The sequence below is a fragment of the Lynx rufus genome, unplaced genomic scaffold, assembly GCF_022079265.1.
Source record: "Lynx rufus isolate CCGP_SWC_20201006 ecotype Redwood Valley unplaced genomic scaffold, mLynRuf1.p SCAF_18, whole genome shotgun sequence".
Lineage (NCBI taxonomy): Eukaryota > Metazoa > Chordata > Mammalia > Carnivora > Felidae > Lynx > Lynx rufus.
The window spans coordinates 6,312,835-6,330,146 of NW_025814832.1; the positions used below are offsets into that span (position 1 = coordinate 6,312,835).

At 39.1% G+C, this 17,312-nt stretch overlaps 1 protein-coding gene and 1 pseudogene across 7 annotated transcripts in view; one reads left to right on the forward strand and one right to left on the reverse strand.

The window, feature by feature from the left end:
• The window catches only part of NF1 (neurofibromin 1), a 248,210-nt gene that overhangs the window by 34,921 nt on the left and 195,977 nt on the right, over nt 1-17,312 (forward strand). The window lies entirely within an intron of this gene.
• LOC124513053 (60S ribosomal protein L32-like) lies at nt 12,871-13,278 on the reverse strand (annotated as a pseudogene).

The window sequence follows — 17,312 nt, forward strand, 5'->3', positions numbered from 1 at the left end:
AGAGGTGGTTGTTAAAGGAGATAGGAAAAGTCAGTGTAACATACTAGTTCATTCTTTTATTTAGCAAGCATTTATTAATTGCCTTTTAAAACTTCTAACCCTGAGGGATAAAACAGGTTACAAGAAAGTTTCCTTCTCTACTCCCATGGAACTTGCCTTTTTGCATGAGGATGTATATTAAGGTCATCTGGTTATTTAATTACAGTTGTTTTCAGAACCGTATAGGAGTAGTCAAGGAGGTTCACAGAGCGTATGTGAGAGCATATGCTTTATCATTATTTGTTTTCATGCTCAAATTGTTCCATATTTGGCCAGTGAGAATTCCTTCAGTCTGGCCTCTCTGTCCTTTTGACATATCTTCATCATTCTTTGAGCATTTCCTTTCTTTCTGGCATAACAGAATGTTCCAGGCTTCTTAGAACCTTCCTTGTGTTTCAGAGCTGGAATCAGCCATTTTTCTGAGGAGCTGTGGTTCTTTTTAAAGGAGATGGTGTTTAGAAACCAAGATCTGAGGGCTAGGTGCTCACATTATTATTGAGTTGTCATTGTTTCTAAGTTTTCTCAGTGGAGTAAACTGGGAAAGGGAATAAATGTGTTCTTGTCCATCTCTCCGTATGTGTATATACTTCTATCAGTAATTATTTCTGTTGGTGTCTATATTGAAAACTGTTCACACACCACTAATTTAGTTTAACACCAGAGGGTTCTTTAAACTTTTTTCCCTTTTTTTCTTTGTAAACTTTTTGACAGTAGGAAACCTGGCTCTCATTGTTCTTAATATGTTTACTATTTGATCAGTCCCCTTTTATGTAACTGATATCCCATCACTGTCATTCACCACTACCACTTGTTCTCGAGCACAGTAGACACTCTCCTCATTCTGCTTGAGCTGCAACACCCCCTTGTTATCCTGAAATACCACCCCTACCCTGTGTGGATGCCCTTCCTACCTTGCACAGGCTCATATTTCCTGCCCTGTGCTGCTTCCCAGTGTGGATATCCTCCTCGCTCTGCTCAGACTCTGTGATAGAATATCCCCCTTCCCATCATGAAGAAGCCCAGTGCAGCCCAACACCCACTGCCGGGCCCCACTCTCTCGTCTCTTTGTCTCACTCAGGCTTTGACACCCAATTCTGGGCTATCCTCATTATGGGCACCCTCCATATCCCATTTTGACCCTGACACCCTATATGGCCTGCTCTCCTGTATACATATCCTTCTCACTTTGCTTGTATTCTAGTATCCTGTGCCTGGCTGCCCTGTGTATGGGAGTCTTTCTTTACCTGAGGCATGCCCTGGCACCCTTTACTGGGCTGCCTTCCACATCTGTACAGCCTCTTCACTCTGCTCATGCTACATTTCCTCCGCACGAGCGCCTTACTCCGCCTACTCTGATTCCTGCATCCCCTCCCACCCCAACACACGTAGGTGCTTACTTTGCTCTGCCCCTCCTCATGGCTTTTGCACTGATTTAGTGTACTGAAGGGAAGAGAGAGGAGGGGAAAATGAAGAGCCAGCATTTTTTATTGGAACAATGTGATCCAAGTTTATGTTTGACAGAAATAAATCTTGCCCTGCTGTGGTAGTAGATATCTGGAGAATCTGGAAAGGGCCTTTGGGAATCTGCTTTTTGGAGCTTCATTAGTTGTTGGAGCTACTGGTATAAATAGGTTCTTTATTTGTGAATCAGGGACTTCTGTGTATGGAAAAACTTGGGTAATCCGTAAGTTCAGAATAGTAGGAAGGAAAGAAACTAAAAGCAAGAAGTGTTTAGGGGAGGATGATGTTGGAATTCACCTTTTGGGAAAACTGGTTTGGCTCCATGCTAATCTCCTTGCCCCTGAATGTCTTTTTTTTTTTTTTTTTTAATTTTTTTTTTCAACGTTTATTTATTTTTGGGACAGAGAGAGACAGAGCATGAACGGGGGAGGAGCAGAGAGAGAGGGAGACACAGAATCGGAAACAGGCTCCAGGCACTGAGCCATCAGCCCAGAGCCTGACGCGGGGCTCGAACTCCCGGACCACGAGATCGTGACCTGGCTGAAGTCGGGCGCCCCGCCCCTGAATGTCTTTATAGCATCCATATTAAAAACAACAACAGTTGACTATTTAGTCATCTGTTTTATGAGCTTGGTTTTGCATTTCAAAATGTTACCACAGTGTTTCCCTCACTTCTGTCCTTCATGTACTGTCATTTTAGCCATAAACTATGTCATTTACCTTGCTTCATGACTTTAAGTTGGCTTCCCTTTATCACTTAGTCTTGTCAAAGGTATGATATCTTTGTAATCATGGGTTTGATATAATAATAATTTTAAGTCATGTGTTAAGATGAATGTGAAACTTAACATTTTTAAAGTTAATTAGGTGCCATATAAACTCATATTACATACCACTGGTGTTGTGTCTACTTTGGGAAATATGTCAGTATAACCAGAATAAATATTTATACATTTTCCTGATTGATGTTTGTTAGTTGGTATCCAGAGCCTTTGGGTCTTTTTTTCCTAATATATTTTTTTCTAGTTGCTTCTTTGCCCAGTGTGATATATTTTTCTTTGCTTTTTCTCTCATTTAATTGATGAACATTTATATTAAGTGAATTTTAACGTCACCCCCAATTCCATCATGGTCTGAGAGGCCTTTTAGAAACTGGTTTAAATGTACACAGAGGCAAAAATTTTAGCCTGTGACCTTTTGAAGAATTTTCTGAGTGTAGCTAGAAACAGATTATCCATTGTTCACAGTGCTTTGCTTCATGTTTTGCCTTCTCTTGCTAAATCCTCTTATTTGTTGAAATCTTGTATCTTAAGTTGCTTACAGTTTGTTAATACAGATCATTATTAAAAGATGATTAGTTTTCTTCATGGAGTTTAGACCCTTTCCATTTCTGCCATAATATCCAAAGGTTTATTTAAGGTAGCATGAAATGTTGAAAAAAATAGTTTAACTTCCTTTTTTCCCAATTGGGAAAGTAATACATGCCAATTGAAAATAAGAGAAACCAATAAAAGTGAAAGAAAAGGAAAAAAATCATCTCATTTTTACCTCTAAATATAATTACCTTATCTTTTTTTTTTTTTTATTATGGTGTTCAAATTTTTGTTTGTTTTTGTTTAACCCACCCCAGGGATAGTCATTTTCTTCATATGTGTTCTAATGGTACTTAGCTTTATTTTGGAAAAATGTAGAGAGCCCCCCCACTCCCCAAATGGTCTAATTTTATTTCAAACTTTAAAAATTATTAGTGAAATGAATGTAGTTTCATATATTTATTGACCACTCATCTTCTGTAAATGACTTCATATTTCAACAGTTTCTCCATTGAATAGTCTTATTAACATAGAATATAATCTTATACATTAGTTATGTAAACCTTTTGGCCTCTAGTTGTTGTACATTCTTTTACTTCCTGTTGGTTACTTGCATTTTTCTTTGTCATTAGTGTCTTTTTTTTTTTTAAATGCAAAATGCAAGCATTTTTATGTAGGCAAATGTATCAGTATTTTTTTTTATGGCTTCTGGTTGTTGTCTTGTTTAGAAAAATCTACTCTACACCAGTATTATGCAATTATTCTTCAGTATTTTTCCTAATAGTTTTAATGTTTTATGACTTTGTTTTCTTTACCATAGGTTCTTCATCATACGTTTACACACACACACACAAGCACACACATACTTTGAAATTTGGTATGAGTTATTTTTTGCAGATGTATAGCTCCTTGATCTGGTAATGGTTTATTGATGAATCCATTCTTTCACCACTGACTTGAAATATTATCTCTAAAAAAAAAATTTATTTTTAACATTTATTTATTTTTGAGAGACAGAGAGAGGCAGAGCATGAGCAGGGGAGGGAGAGAGAGACACACACACAGAATCTGAAGCAGGCTGCAGGCTCTGAGCTGTTTGTTAGCACAGAGCCCGACGCGGGGCTCGAACCCAAGAACTGTGTGACCATGATCCGAGCTGAAGTCAGATGTTCAACCGACTGAGCCACCCAGGCGCCCCTGAAATATTATCTGTATCAAGTGAAATTTCTGTGTACATACTAGTGGCTGTTCTATGGCTGTGATTAGTTATGTTTCTGGGTTTTTTTTTTTTTTTTGCCTTTTTTTCAGTATAGTGAGTTTGCTCTTTCTTTTTAATCTTTTATTTTTAATGTTTATTTTAGAGAGAGAGAGAGAGCCTTTGCATGCGTGCGCACATGCAAGGAAAGGAGGGGCAGAGAGGGAGGGAGAAAGAGGATCCGAAGCAGGCTTTGCACTGACAGCAGAGAGCCAGATGTGGGGCTCAAACTCACAAACTGTGGATCATGATCTAATCATGATCTGAGCCGAGGTCAGATGCTTGATCGACTGAACCACCCAGGTGCCCCTAGTGAGTTTATTTTCATAATGTACTGGTTTTATTATTACTATCATTCCTCCCCCCGAGACAGTGCATTTGAGCTTGGGAGGGGAAGAGAGAGGCTGGCCGGGAGAGAATCTTAGGCAGGCTCCACGCCCAGCACGAGCCCAACCTGGGGCTTCATTTCACATCTGTGAGATCATGAGCTGAGCTGAGGTCAAGATGCTTACTGACTGAGCTACCCAGGTGCCCCTGGTTTTATTATTACAAGAGCTTAATAGAATGTTTAAGTGACCTGGCAATGTGGGTCTTCTCTTGTTCTTGTTTTTCAAAACTTTCTGTGGTATTCTCACAAATGTATTACTTCAAATGAACTTCAGAATCAGCTTACCATTTTAAATAAGCATCCCTCAATTCCAAATCTATTATAACATCTTCTCACTCTTCAAAAAACATAAATCAGATCGTGTTACTCCCTTGTTTACATCCCTTCAGTATCTTCTTCCCCTTCTTTTTGTTATCTATTGCTGCGTAACAAGCTGCTCCAAAGCTTTGTAGCTTAAAACGGTCTGTTTATTGTGCTCACAGTTTTGCTAGTCAGGAATTCATGACTGGTTCAGCTCTGTTCCACGTGGCGTTTGTTGTCTGGGGTGGCCAGTGCTGGAACATCCCTTCCAGTATGACCTCTTCAGTCACATGTGTGGCACCCCAGTACCTGGCTTCTATCTCCATGTGGCATTTCATTCGTCAGAATTTCTCCGTGTGGCCTGGGCTTCTCCCAGCATGGTGGTCTCAGAGTAAGTACTTTTTACATGGCAGCTGCTTTCCAGGAGGCGGGAAAGAAAAACTGTCAGGCCAGTTAAGGGCTGTGCCTGGAACTGGCACAGTGTCCTTTCTGCCATAGTTTATTGGTCAGAACAGTTATGAGACCTGCCTAGATGCAAGGAAATGGAAAAATAGACTCCACTTTTTGATGTGGGAGTGGCAAGATCTTACTGCATGTGGGGTGAGAGATATTGTGACCATATTTGGAAAATATAATATGCCACATTATCACACTAAAATTCAAAGCTCTTAAAATGGCCCATCGGGCTTTTCATCATCCGAATCATCCCTGCTTCTCTCTCTGACCTCATCCCCTACGTTTTCATCTTTTACTCCCTTTGGTTGAGCCACAATGGGCTCTTTGCTAGGCTTTGAATGTGTCATGCTTATACCAACATCAGATCCATTTTACCTGCCACTGCTGCTTTGAATGTTCTTCTTCAGAGCTTTGCTGGGTCTTCCCATTCTTACATCAGCCACACCTCTGCTCAAAGTCACATCTCCAGAGAGCTTTCCCCGACCACTTTATCTGCTAACATCTTGGTCCCTTACTACCCCCTAGTCTGACTTTTTCCTCTACACAGATTTTAGTGCTGTTTTGGGGAGCTTGGGGGCCTGAATATACTTTTTAGCTCCCTGCCTTGCTTCTGAACAAGTTGAGAAATAAGAGAGTAAAGATAGAGGCCAAAATATATGTGAAATATATAAATATTAAAAGTAAATTTATCATCTAGAAGTATATATTGATGAAAAGAATACATAAACATATAAATATATTTATATATTTGTGTCTATGTACATGTATATATGTGTGTGTGTATATATATACATACATGTATATACATATACATGCATATACGTGTGTGTGTGTGTGTATTCCGCCCCCCCCCCCCCATCATTATGAAGTTGGAGACCTAAGTGGGCCTAGTAACTAAATCTTAGAATTGGGCTGACTTACAACACCCAGTCCAAGGCAGGGTTGGTCACTCCCCTGTGCAGGGCTAGGTTCCTGATCAACTCCATGTTGACTGACATAGAAGAAAATAGTTACAGTTGTAGCAAGCCTGTTCCCATGTAAAGAAGGGTAGAACTGAGTTGTGCATGCCCAGGTATTTTCATTTTTACCAATCTGACTAAAGGGGGGGTGGAAGGAAGAGAATAAAAGGAGTGTCAAAGATGAATGTCAGATCTCAGATAGGAGAAACTGGGTGTATTGTGTTGCTATTCCTAAGATAGAAGACATGATAGGAAGATGATAAATTTTAGAAACACTGAGTTTGAAGTGCCTACAAGATACCCATGTGGAGTTACCGAATAGGCATTTGGATAACACATTTGAAGATGCAGATTTGATGTTAATTTTCTATCTTCTGTAAGAAGACTATTACAAGCATAGTGGCTTAAAACAACGCAAAATTATTATGTCACGGTTTCTGTGGGTCAGGAATCTGGGCAGTGGTTAACTGAGTTCTCTGCTCAGGTTCTCACCAAGCTGAAATCAGGGTGTCGCCTGTCAGCGCTGCCATCTCATCTGAGGCATGAGGTCCTCTTCCAGGCTCACTGGTTGTTGGTAGAATTTAGGTCCTTAACAGTTGTAGGACTGAGGCTCTCAGCCCCTAGGGGCTGCTTGTTATTCCTTGCCGTGTGACCGTTCCCACAGTGTGGTAGTTTGCTTCTTCAAGGACAACAGAAAGCATTTTTGCTGCTTCAGATCTCGTTCATGGCTCGCCCGGTTAGGACAGGCTCAGCTGACTTTTGATTACCTCAAAGTCAACTGATGAGGGATCCTAATTGCATCTGCAAAGTCCCTTTTGCCACAAAATGTAATAACCATGTAAGGGATATCACGTTGTATTTGAAAGTGCTTCTCTCTGTCAAGGGAGAGGATTGTACAGGGTGTGTACAGTCTGGGGCTGTTTTAGTCATCAGCAGTCACTATGGTAGTCATCGGCAGGATAGCCCGTGAATGCAGAGATTGCCCAAGGATGACTAACTTTGTTCAGAGAGAAGAGAAGAGCGATTAGAGGAGATTTTCGGAATTATTGGTACCTGAAGGATACATTTTTTCATCTTCGTGTTCATAGCACTACATTGCTACCCGGCGCATAGTACATGTTCAATAAGTATTTGTTAGAATTCTTTGATCTCAGATTTTAAGAAATTAATGTATAATTTACATATGGTAACATTCACCCTTTTCAGAGTGCAGTCTGAGTTTTTTTGTTGTGGTAAAATACACATAAAGTTTACCATCTTAACGATTTTTAAGTATACAGTTCAGTGGTATTAAATACATTCACATTGCTGCACAACCATTGCTCCATCCATCCCCACAACTCTTTTCATCTTGTACAACTGAAACTCTGTACCTGTTAAATGATAACCCATTCTCCCCTTTCTCCATCTTCCGGCAATCACCATTGTGCTTTCTTTTGCTTTTGAGTACACTAAGTAATTCATATAAGTGGCATCAGACAGTATTTTGTCTTTTTGTGATTGGCTTATTTATATATTTATATAATGTCCTCAAGGTGTATCCATGTTGTGGCATATTGCAGAATACCCTCTCCCTTTTTTAAAAGGCTGAATAATGTTCCATTGTATGTATATACCAAATTTTCTTATCCCTTTATCCATCGATGGACACTTGGGTTGCTTCTGTGTTTTAGTTACTCTGAATAATGCTGCTATGAACATGAGTGTGCAAATATCCCTTTGAACCCTGCTTTCGATTTTCTTTTTGGATATATGCCCAGAAGTGGAATTGCTGGATCATGTGGTAATTATATTTTAAATGTTTTAAAGGTATTTTCATAGCATTGGCTGTCCCATTTTACGTGCTTAACCAACAGCACACAAGGGCTCCGTTTCTCCACATCCTCACCAACACTTCTTGGTTTTCTGGTTTTTTTGGTAATAGCCATACAAATGGATGTGACTTGGTATCTTATTGTAGTTTTCCATTTGCATTTTCCTAATGTTTAGCGATATTGAACATCTTTTCATGTGCTTATTGGACATTAATGTATCTTTGAGAAATGTCTATTCAAGTCCTGTGCCCATTTTAAAATTTTTGTTGTTGTTGTTGTTTAGTTTTAGGAGTTCTCTCTATATTCTGGATATTAATCTCCTCAGATATATGATTTGCAAATACTGTCTCCCATTCTGTGGCTTGCCTTTTTACTCTGTGGATATATCTATATCTGTATCTGTATCTATATCTATCTGTATCTATCTATATATACAGATATAGATAGATATATTTTAATTTTTTTATTTTAGAGAGAGCAAGAGCATGTGCGAGTTAGGGAGGGGCAGAGGGAGAGAGAATCCCAAGCGAGCTCCCAAGCCCTATGATCATGACCTGAGCCAAAACCCAGAGTTTTATGGTCGACTGACTGAGCCACCCAGGCAGGCACCCCTTGAGTTAGTTTTTGTATATGGTGTTAGGTAGGGGTCCAGCTTCATTCCACTGCATGTGGATACCCAGTTTTCTCAGTGCCATTTGTTGAAAACACTGTCCTTTCTACATTGAATGGTCTTGGCACCTTTGCCAAAAATTTATTGACCATGTATGTGAGGGAATTAAGACAGACGTACAGACCAGTGGAACAGAATAGACCAGTTCCATTGGTCTGTATGTGTGTCTTTTTTTTTTTAAGTTTATTTATTTATTTTGAGAGACAGAGAGTGGGGGAAGGGCAGGGAGAGAGAGAGGGAGAGAGAGAGAATTCCAAGCAGGCTCCGCACTCCCCTAGGCAGGGCTTAAACTCACCAACTGTGAGATCATGACTTGAGCAGAAATTAAGAGTTACCTTTTTCAAGATTCTTTCAGCTATTCATAGTCCTTTGAAATTCCATATGAATTTTAGGATGGGTTCTTTTATTTCTCCAAATATGGCATTGGGTTTTGATAGGGACTCATTGAATCCGTAGATCACTTTGGGGTAGTATTGACATTTTAAGAATATTGTCTTTGAATCCATGAACGTAGGATGTATTTCTATTTATACCGTTTTTAATTTCTTTCAGCAGTGTTTTGTAGTTTTCAGTATACAAGTTTCACTGCCTTGGTTAGATTAATTCCCAAGTGTTTTATTCTTATTGATTCTGTCATAAGTGGAATTGTTTGCTGCTTTCCTTTTTAGATTGTTCATTGCTACTGTCTAAAATGCAACTGATTTTTGTGTGTTAACTTTTTACCCTGCTACTTTGATGAATTCCTTTATCCATTCTCACAGATTTTTGTAGTGGAATCTTTAGAGGTTTTAACATATAGGATCATGTCATCTGAGAACAGCTGACTTTCCAATTTGAATGCCTTTTATTTCTTTTTCTTGCCCAACTGCTCTGGCTAGAACTTCAGTACTAAGTTGAACACAAGTGGTGAGAATGGGCACCTGCCTTGTTCCTGTTTTTAGGAAAAAAAGCTTTCAGTCCCCATTGAGTACTATGTTTCCTCTGAGTTTTTCATATATGGATTTTATTATGCTGAGGTAGTTTCCTTCTATTCCTTCTCTTTGTTGAGTGTTTTTATCATGAGAGGGTGTTGAATTTTATCACATGCTTTTTCTGCAATTGAGATGAACATGTGGTCTTTTCCCTTCCTTTTATTGATGTAGATATTACATAGACTTTCATATGTTGAACCATTCTCACGTTCCAGTAATAAATCCCATTTAGTCTTGTGTATAATTCTTTTAATATGCTGCAGAATTTTTTAATAATTGTTGCGGATTTTTGCATCAGTATTAGGGATATCAGTCTGTGATATTCTTGTGTCTTTGGCTTTGGTGTCAGGGTTATGCTGGCCTTATAGAATAAGTTAGGAAGTATTCTCTTCAATTTTTTGGAAAAGTTTAAGATGGGTTAGTATTAATTCCTGATTAAATATTTGGTAGAATTTACTAGTAAAATGATCAGGTCCACAGCTTTGTTGAGAGAATTTTGATTGCTGATTTAATCTTCTCACTAGTTATAGGCCTATTCAGATTTTCTATTTCTTTGTGATTTAGCCCTGGTAGGTTTTGTGTTTCTAAGGATTTATTCATTTCATTTAGGTTTATTCAAAAATTTTTTGGCATACAGTTCATCGCACTCTTTAACATCTTTTTTTAGGTCTGTAGTACTAGTAATAATGTACCCACTTTTATTTCTGATTTTAATAATTTGAGTCTTTTTCCTTTTTTCTTAGGCCATTTAGCCAAAAGTTTGTCAATTTTGTTGATACTTTCAAAGGACCAACTTTTGGTTTCATTTATTTTCCCTGCTTTTGTTATTCTTACTTTGTTTATCTCTGCTCTCCTATTTATTATTACCTCCTTTCTTCCAGATTTGTATTTCATTTGTTCTTTTTTTTCTAATTCCTTAGGTTAAGTTAGGCTTTCAATTTGGAATATTCTTGTTTTTTAACATAAATGTTTATAGCTATAAATTTCCCCATTAACACTACTGTCACTGCATCTTGCAAGTTTTGGCATGTTGTATTTACACTTTCATATGTCAGTATTTTCTAATTTGTCTTGTGATTTCTTGAAACGTTGGTTGCTTAAAAGTGTACTGTTTAAAATAATCCAATTAAAAATGGAGAGAAGACATGAACGGACACTTCTCCAAAGAAGACATACAGATGGCCAACAGACACATGAAGGGGTGCTCAACATTACTCACCATTAGGGAGATGCAAATTAAAGCCACAATGAGATATCACCTCACCCCTGTCAGAATGGCTAAAATCAGCAACACAAGAAACAAGTGTTCGTGTGGATGAGAGAAAGGAACCCTCGTGCACTGTTGGTGGAAATGCAAACTGGCACAGCCACTGTGGAAAACAGTGTGGAGGTTCCTCAAAAAGTTAAAAATAGGGTTACCATGTGATCCAGTAATTCCACTCCTGGGTATTTACCCAAAGAAAACAAAAACACTAATTCAGAAAGAAAACACTAATTCAAAAAACATGCATCGTATTTTTTTTCAGCATTATTTTTTTTTTTTTTTAAATTTTTTTTTTTTTCAACGTTTATTTATTTTTGGGACAGAGAGAGACAGAGCATGAACGGGGGAGGGTCAGAGAGAGAGGGAGACACAGAATCGGAAACAGGCTCCAGGCTCTGAGCCATCAGCCCAGAGCCCGACGCGGGGCTCGAACTCCCGGACCGCGAGATCGTGACCTGGCTGAAGTCGGACGCTTAACCGACTGCGCCACCCAGGCGCCCCCAGCATTATTTATAAAAGCCAAGATATGGAAGCAACGCAAGTGTCCACTGATAGCTGAATGGATAAAGAAGTGGCATACACACACAAATACACACACAGTGGAATATACTGAGCCTTAGAAATGAATGAAATCAGGGCACCTGGGGCAGCTCGATTGGTTAAGTGTCCAACTCTTGGTCTTGGCTCAAGTCATGATCTCACTGTTTGTGGGATCAAGCCCTGTGTTGGGCTTTGTGCTGACAGCACGGGGCCTGCTTGGGATTCTCTCTCTGCTTCTCTCCCATGTACTCTCTCTCAAAAAAATAAAAATAAAAATAAATCAAAATAAATTCTTTCAAAAAAAAATGAAATCTTGCCATTTGCAATAACATGGATGGATCTGGAGGGTATATAATGCTGAGTGAAATGAGTCAGTCAGAGAAAGACAAATACCATCTGATTTCACTCATATATGGAATTTAAGAAACAAAACACATGAAGAAAGAAAAAGAGACAAACCAAAGAACAGACTCTTAAATACAGAGAACAAACTAATGGTTACCAGAGGGAAGGTGTGTGGGGGGAATGGGTGAAATAGGTGAAGAGGATTAAGAGTACACTTATTATGATGAGCATGGAATAATGTATACAACTGTTGAATCACTATATGGTACACCTGAAACTAAAATAATACTGTATGTTAGTTAATTATACTGAAATTTTTTAAAAAAGTATATTTAATTTTCACAATTTTGTGAAATTTTGTGAATTTTCCAGTTGTTGATTTCCAACTGCATTCCACTGTGGTCGGAGAAGATATGTTGTATGATATCTATCCTCTAAAAATCTATGGAGATGTCGAGTTGCTTGGGTGACTCAGTCGGTCAGGCATCCGACTCCAGCTCAGGTTATGATCTCATGGTTTGTGGGTTCGAGCCCCGAGTCTGTGCTGACAGCTCAGAGCCTGGACCCTGCTTTGGATTCTGTGTCTCCCTCTGTCTCTGCCCCTCCCCTGCTTGTGCTCTTTTTCTCTCTCAAAAATAAACATTTAAAAAAAAGCTTTTTTTTAAATAAAAAATAAAATCTATTGAGATGTAATTTTTTGGTCTACACGTGGTCATCCTGGAAAATGTCCCATATGTACTTGAGAAGAATGCATATTCCATTGTTTGGTAGAATGTTCTGTGTATGTATGTTGGGTCTAGTTGGCTTATTGTGTTGTTTAAGTCGTCTGTTTTCTTCTGTCTGGTTGGTTTCTTCATTGTTTTGAGCGGTGTATTGAAGTTTCCAACTATTAGTGTAGAACTAATTTTCTCTTTAATTCTGTCATTTTTTGCTTCTTATATTCTGATGGTCTGTCATTAGGTGGGTAAATGTTTATAATTATTATATCTCCTTGCTGTACTGAACCTTTTATTAATATACGGTGTCCTTTGTCTCATAATTTTTTTTATAGTTTTATGATTTTGTTAACACAAATACTACATGCACATAAGCTGTCTATTCATTTTCTTTGCTACTCAGCCTGGCATTGGGATTGGTGACTCTGATGGCCAGCTGGGCTGCTCTTTTGGCCTTGCAGTTCTTGGAGGAGACACTGTGAGCAATCTGTGTACAGTAAGATCTGTTGCACATCAGCAGCACTTCAAGCTCCTTGATGTTGTGAACTAGGAACTTCTGGAAGCCACTGGGCAGCATGTACTTTGTTTTCTTTTTGCTCCTATAACCAAAGTTGGGCATCAAGATCTGGTTCTTGAATCTTCTCTACACCCTATTGTCAATGCCTGGTTTCCACCAGTTATGGTTAATTTTGACATATTGTTCTGCCTGGTGCCAGATGAAGTTCTTGGTCCTCTTTTTAATGATCTTGGACTTGACTAGAGGTTTGAGGGTGAACATGATGCCATATAGGAGATGGCTGCCACTTTCACAGGCAGTGCTGAAGAAGAGAGGGGAAGGTCCTCCATAACTTGTTTTGATTGAAAGTCTGTCTGTCTGATAATTTGTATAGCTACCCCCACTCTCTTTGTAAAAACTGAAAGATTTATACGATCCGAAGAGAAACCAGAGTATTCTCTTTGGTTACCATTTACATGGAATATCTTTTTCCATCCTTTCAATTTCAAAGTGCTTGTGTCCTTAGCTCTCAAGTGAGTCTTCCATAGGCAGCATGTAGTTGGGTCATGTGCTTTTATTTTTTTTAATTTTGTAAATTATTTTTTATTTTATTTTTTCTGACAATCTCTGTCTTCTGATTGGAGAGTTTAATCCATTTACACTTAAAATAATTACTGATAAGAAGGGATTTACTGCTATCATTGTGCTATTGGTTTCCTTATGCCCTATGGCTTTTTTTGTCTCTCATTTTCTGCATTACTGTTTTCATTTGTGTTTATTTTTTGTAGTGAAATGTTTAAATTCCTCTCTCATTTCCTTTTTGTGTATTCTACAGCTATTTTCTTTGTGGTTACCATGGGGATTACATTTAACATCCTAATGTTACAACACTCTCATTTGAATTTATACCAGCTTAATTCTGTGTTTTGACATTTAAATGGCACGTATTCATGTAACCATCACCATGGTCAAGATATAAGAAGTTTCATCACTCAGAAAATGTCCTCATACCCCCTTTGGCCATCAGAGTAGATGGTGGCAAATCCTGAGGGGGAACATCTGTTGTCTTATAGGGAAGAAGCCTTTGAATTGTCTTCAAACGGGTTTGTGGAGTGCCTCCTCTTAGTAAGCAGTGATGGGCTACTATTGTAGACTGGGGGGTTCAGGGGAACCTGGAAATATGAGATTTTTGGGGAGCACAGCTCACTTGTTTGCATTCATTTGTCAGAGTCTTATTCTTAACCCTCAGGACTCTGGTCTCGGCATAGCAGATGTGCCCTGTAGGGAATTTAACCTTCTTTGAAACCCAGCAACTCTGATAATTAAGTGTTGGTTCTGGTCCTTAGGTTTCTCTGTCCTCCTGCTGTAAGAAAGGAGACCATCTTTATATGCTTCTGGAGAGACCTTTTGGCTTATATGCCTAGCTTCTAATTGGCAGTTAATCAGCTTTTTGTTATCTTTTTTATTTTTTCTTCCAGTGAGCAAAGGGTTTAGTAATACTCTTATAGTTTCATTGCTTTTGTACTTACGATTTTTCCTTCACTGCCAGCTTTAAAATCCCATCTGAGCACCTGCAGCCAGCTGCCCTGGAAGCCTAGTGTAGGATGTTCATTAAGATCTTCCTTTGGGGGCGCCTGGGTGGCGCAGTCGGTTGAGTGTCCTACTTCAGCCAGGTCACGATCTCGCGGTCTGTGAGTTCGAGCCCCGCGTCAGGCTCTGGGCTGATGGCTCAGAGCCTGGAGCCTGTTTCCGATTCTGTGTTTCCCTCTCTCTCTGCCCCTCCCCCGTTCATGCTCTGTCTCTCTCTGTCCCAAAAATAAATAAACGTTGAAAAAAAAAAAAAAAGATCTTCCTTTGGGATCAACACCTGGGAGGAGGGAGGATTGGGTAGATGCAGAATTCATGGTGCAGTGTAGGTCTGGTGGTAGCTTTGTTCATCTCCTTTCGGGAGCTCTGATGCTAGAATTGGTTCTTCTGAGTTGCCCAGAATTGGACTGAGGTGCTTAGGCCTTTATATTGCCCTATCAGTTGGTCGTTGGATGTGGGCTGCCCAGGAAGGGTTTCCCTTAGGTAGGATCATTCTTTGCGGCTGAGGCAGTCCCTGAAGGACTGAGTGAGCACTGCTAGCAGTTAAGGCAACAAGTCCTTCCCCGAAGGGGAGCTGGGCAGCACGTCAGCGTCTGCTACAATTCCTCTGTCTTCACTAAGAATGATTATATCATTACCTTGCTTCTCCTAGATTCGGGTTTCATTTGTTCCAGAATTTGTTTTAGTTTTTTTAGTATCATTATGAACTCATGGATATAAATAACATATACTTAACAGACTTTATGTTGACTTACACATATAGAAGGATGTACAAATGTATGTAAATATACAGCTTAATAAATATTGACAGTGTGAACACATCAGTGGAACTTGTATAGTGCTGGCAATCAATAGGTCCTTCTTTCCTCTGCATTTCCTTCTAGTCATTACCTGTTCTTTCCAAGGGTCTCTACTATCCTGACTTGAATTTAGCATGTCGTTGAAATTTGTGTAACAAAGTCACACAGTAAGTGACATTTTGTTCTGACTTCTTTTCATTCGTATATTTGTGAGATTAAGCTTACGGTTGTAAATCATTTATTTTTATTGCTATACAGTTTTTCTTTGAATATACTGCTTTTGAAAAAACCATTTCTGCTATTGATAGACACTTGGAGTGTTCTCAGTTTATGAAAGGGCTGCTTTAAACATTCGTACATATCTTTCGGTGAACATATATACAAATACACCTAAGGTATAGGTATATACCTAGTGAAATTGCTAAATGTGTATATGTTCTGTTTCAGTAGGTAATGCCAGACATTTTTCAAAACAATTATTGATTTACACTCCTACTAGTAATGTATAAGAATTCCAGTTGCTGGGATGCCTGGCCGGCTCAGTTGGTAGAGAATGCTACTTTTGATCTCAAGGTTGTGGGTTCAAGCCCCATGTTGGGTGTAGAGATTACTTAAATACATAAATAAACTTAAAAAAAAAAAGAGTTCCAGTTGCTGCAGTTTGCCTGTTTATGTAGGATGTAACCCTCCAAAGCTTATGGTTGAAAGCTGGGTATATTTACTGGGTCCCCTCCACTAGCAGGTTCTGAAGTCTAATGTTTTGTCTTCCTGAGGCTGTGAGACTTCAAAATTTTGCTTTGCTTTTCCGAAGTTTTTGGCTTACCTTTTAACCCTTTTCCACCACTTATGCGTTTGAGGCCCCCTCATGTCTTCGGTTTTGTCACTTCAGACCTCATTGTCAACCCAAATCTCTGATGGCTCCTATTTGCCTCAACAGAGGTACCTTAGAACGTGACTTTCTGGCACGCTTTCATTCTCTAGTGCAACGTTATTCTGTCTCTTATTTTTTCTCATAGTGACTTCACATGTGATTTGACCACATTCTTTCTATGTGAACTTACTTTTCCTGAATTGGTAAGAGGGAGCTGTGAGCCAGGAGAGCTTTTTATCTTTGTGGCTCTAGAGCTCTTCTGTTACTTTCATGAAATGAGATACATCATCTCATCCCTTTTTGAGCTCCTTAGCTGTCTTCCTTTTAGCTGTCCCTTAGCTGTCCACCTTTATGTGGCCCTTTTTCCTTTGCCCCCGTTGTCCCTATTGGAGTGAATCTCAGCAATTTCTTCTCAGTGTGGGCTTCACCCTAAAAGGGGGTGCTTCTTCAGCTGGTTAGTTTAGAAGTGTGCTGCCCAGTGGTGTCCAGTGGCTAATTAAAGTTAAATTTAAGTAAATAGAAGTAAACATTTGATTCCTCATGTGCATTATCCATGTAACATGTGCTCAGTAGTCACACGTGGCTATAGCTACTGTATTGAGCATTGTTGATATAGTATAATCTCACCACAGAAAGTTCTGTTAGACAGTGGTGGCTTAAAGTGTGCTGTGTTCTCTTCAGGTATTAGTGTAGACCTTTTGCACTCATGTGCAAATTGCAATATGCAGAAAGCCCCCTGTGTTTCAGCTAATGTTCTTCTTCTTCTTTTTTTTTTTTTTTTTGTCAGTTAATGTTCTTAAGTTGGCCTGTTGTACTTTTCATTGAGGATGGAATAGAATTTTGGTATTTTCCTCTTGTTGGACCCATTATACATTCAGCTTTCTTTTGCAGAGATACTAATACCACACCAGTTTTGTAGCTCTAAGTGGTTTGTTGCTATTTGCTTGTTTTTTGGGGTTTGTGGGTACCTTGTCCCCTGCTTTATGGAGTTCACCTATTCAAATGCTAATTTCATCTGGAAGCACCCTCAGAAACACACCCAGAAATGACGTTTAGCCAGATATCTG